A 3860-nucleotide genomic window follows, 5' to 3' on the forward strand; every position below is an offset into this window, starting at 1 on the left:
AGATGTGAGTGCTACAGGGCGGTAGTCAATTAGACACATTACCTTGGCGTTCTTGAGCACAGGGATTATGGTGGTCTGCTTGAAACACATAGATATCACAGACTGAGTCAGGGAGAGGTTCAAAATGTCAGTGAAGACACTTGCCAGCGGGTCAGTGCATTCTCTGAGAACGCGTCCTGGCAATCCATCTTGCCCTGTGGCCTTGTGAATGTTAACCTGTTAGGTGTTACTGCTACAGAGAGCGTGATCGCACAGTCGTCCGGAGCAGCTGGTGCTCTCGCGCATGGTTCAGTGTTGCTTCCTTCAAAGTGAGCATAGAATGCATTTAGCTCGTCTGGTAGGTTCACGTCACAGCTCTCTGCTGGGGTTCCCTTTGTAATCCATGATAGTTTGTAAGCCCTGCCACATTTGATGAGCGTCAGAGCCAGTGTAGTAGAATTTGATCTTGTGTCCTGCGTTGACGCTTTGCTTGTTTGATGGTTCGTCGGAGGGTGTAGCGGGATTTCTTATAAGCGTCCGGATTAGTGTCCATCTACTCAACAACGGCAGCTCTAGGTTTTATTTCAGTGCGGATGTTGCCTGTAATCCATTGCTTCTGGTTGAGGTATGTACGTACTGTCACTGTGGGGACGACGTCGTCAATGCACTTATTAATGAAGCCGGTGACTGATCTGATAAACTTCTCAATGCCATTGGATGAATACAGGAACATATTCCAGTCTGTGCTAGCGAAACAGTCCTGTGGCTTAGCATCCGCTTCGTCGGACCACTTCCATATCGAGGTGGGAAATACAGGTGGGCATCAATTGAACATTTGTTCTACTGCCAACATGACTAGCTTAGTTATAAAATACGATCTTACAGTGTTAGGCTTTCACATGGCAATTCAGAGAAACATATGGTAAGTTTGGTGCCATTGGAAAGTATTAACGTGTGCATTCAGGTCCGTGCATTCAGGTGCGTGTTCCGCTGTGAATTCTCTTCACAATAGACAAATATAGGCTCATTCTGTTCAGAACATTCTGTACGACGCCATGTCATCATAGTGGCCATAAATGTTGACTAACATGAGTTTTATGATATGGAAATGTGAAGTGCACGGGTGTTTGGCTTGCTTGTATGACATCAAAGTGGTATTTATTATAATCTTCAATGTTTAATCTTTCAAAATCCATAGTCCTCTTAATGTACAGCATTTCCCTCACTCAGACAACAAAAAATGTGCAAAAGTTGCCCAATTAGCGGGAGAGATGGGGGCAATTTCATGCTTTGTCTGTCAGTAAAAACACATACAGCACTGTGAAGCCTAAGCTCTGAGGTAATTTTTAGCATGCTACTGTACAGCCACTACGTTCCATTTTAGGCACTTATCAGTGCCCAAATCTGCCATTTTTAACCTGTATACATGTACAAGTGTAAAGGGCTACGCAAATAGTGTTATTCCAAGATTATCTTTCCATTCCTCAACATTTCCTTTCCAAAATGGTTAGCTTTTATCCAAGGCCTTTATGCTTTGATATGTCGTATAGAACCTCAAAACAATAAATTCATCATGATGCATTGTGAATTATAAAAACATTATAGTAGGTGAGAGTAAATATTTTATTTGCCCAACTGCTGAACCAAATCCTATTATAATTGTTCATGGCAATCATTCGGGATTACACTCAAACATTGCACCACGAGTTGTCTAAAAATAGCTATGTACGTTCGTTTTTTGTTTGTAGTTTGTAGTCATTATGATAACGTTTCAATTTACTTTGAAACATCTTTATTTAGAGGTGTTTCAATCAATACCAGAACAAATAATACATTGACAGTAAAGCATACATTCATGGACCCAAGTCCTATGTCCCTTATTGAGAAGAAGCAGTTTTGTAGGAGTATTATAACAGACCGACAACCTCTGTGTTTCTGCTCACATATATCTAACATTATATTCAGATCTGCAGTATCCCACCCGACGGCCAATGTGTTTGATTACAGGCATCTTTGAGTTGGTGTGGTAACAAAGGAACTCATATAATTCAACCTATGCTGTCATGTCCTTTTGTAATGAAACTCGTCATCTTGTCATCTTCTCCTCCTTTAATCCCTCCTTCCATCCCTCCTTTCTCCAATTACCAGACCCTGGGATCGTGAGAAGCCAGCGAGGTTGAAGGTAAGTGCATTTATTGCATCTCTTTGACAATATAATTGGCCTGGAACATTGATTTTCCTCCCTCTGTCTTTCTTCAGGGGATGTAAGCAGGTTGGTTACAGATAAAGCAAACAGCAACATTTGTGTTGCTACTGTTGTCTTGTTCTCTTGTTGATGACTGCATGTAGAGGACACTGGTCTAGACAGGTTCAGCCAAGAGGTTGTTTGCTCTGCTCAATGTCTCTCTGGTCATCGTCTCTGTAGCGGCGTAGGCAGAAATTGCTGTGTGGCTGGTTATAAGTAAAAGTGGCTGGGCCAACATTTTTCTGCAAAAATACTGCAAAAATATCCCTACATATTTAAGTGAAAATTTGTGGAATCATGTTGCATCATTTAACAGATAACACAGAATAAATGTGACCAGAAAACACCACATTTTTTTTCTTCACAAACAAGCCCATTATTATTGCCAAGTAGGCAACTCAAGTGCACAACTACACAACCTCTTATAACAACGCTGTTTACAGAAGTCAGACATTAAACAAACATAATGAAATACACAACATATCAGACCTCAGGATAAGACTCAGATGCAGACAGTTTGAAGTAACAAAAGTTTATTACAAAAACTGGGAGCAGGCAAACAACAGGTCAAGGGCAGGCGGAGGTCTGTAATCCAGAGCAGAGTCCGAAAGTTACAGAACGGCAGGCAGGCTCATGGTCAGGGCAATCGGAATGGTCAAAACCAAGAAAATTTGAAAACAGAGACTAGAGAGAAAAGAGGAAAGAGGAGACAGAGGTTTACTCCTTGATACATGAAACGTGGGATGTATACGGATGTTGTGGGGCAACAGAAGACTAACAGCAGAGGGGCTAAGGATCTTGGAAATTGGGAAAGAGATGATAAAACGGGGGAAGGTTTGTAGAACTCTACCCGGAGATGCAGATCCTAGTAGCCAGCCATACCCTCTGCCCAAGACGATAGCGGGGAGCCAGGGTTCGGAGGTGGTCCGCCTGTCGGCGATACCTGGAGGTGGTCTTGAGAAGAGCGGACCGAGCTCTCTTCCAGGTACGCCAACAGTGACGGACAAACATCTGGGCAGAGGGTATGTTGACCTCTTCCTCTTGCTCCGGGAGTGGGGGCTGATAACCCATGGAGCACTCTAAGGGCGAGAGCCCAGTGGCTGAGCAGGGAAGAGTGTTCCGGGCACACTCCACCCACACAAGTTGCTGGCTCCAGATGGTGGGGTTGGCAGAGACGAGGCACTGAGAGTCGTCTCCAGGTCCTGATTGGCATGCTCCAACTGGTCATTAGCTTGGGGATGAAACACGGAGGACAGGCTGGCCTGACGGCCCAATGAGTGTGCAGAACACCTTCCATAACTGGGACGAGAACTGAGTACCACGGTCAGAAACCATGTTCACCGGAAGTCCATGGATCCGGAAGACATGCTGCACCATGAGTTGGGAGGGGAATGAAATGGGTGTCTTTGGAAAACCTGTCCACCACGTGAGGATAGTGGTGTTGACATCAGACAAAGGGAGACCAGTGACAAAGTCCAGGGATATATGTGACCAGGGACGGTGAGGGACAGGAAAAGGTTGAAAGAGGCCAGCCGGAGCTTGCCGAGGAGTCTTCTTCTAAGCATAGACAGTGCAGGCGGTGACGAACGTGGAGACGCCCGGAACCATGGCGGGCCACCAAAAGCGTTGTTGCACA

The sequence above is a fragment of the Oncorhynchus kisutch genome, linkage group LG5 (assembly GCF_002021735.2).
Source record: "Oncorhynchus kisutch isolate 150728-3 linkage group LG5, Okis_V2, whole genome shotgun sequence".
In the NCBI taxonomy this organism is placed as follows: domain Eukaryota; kingdom Metazoa; phylum Chordata; class Actinopteri; order Salmoniformes; family Salmonidae; genus Oncorhynchus; species Oncorhynchus kisutch.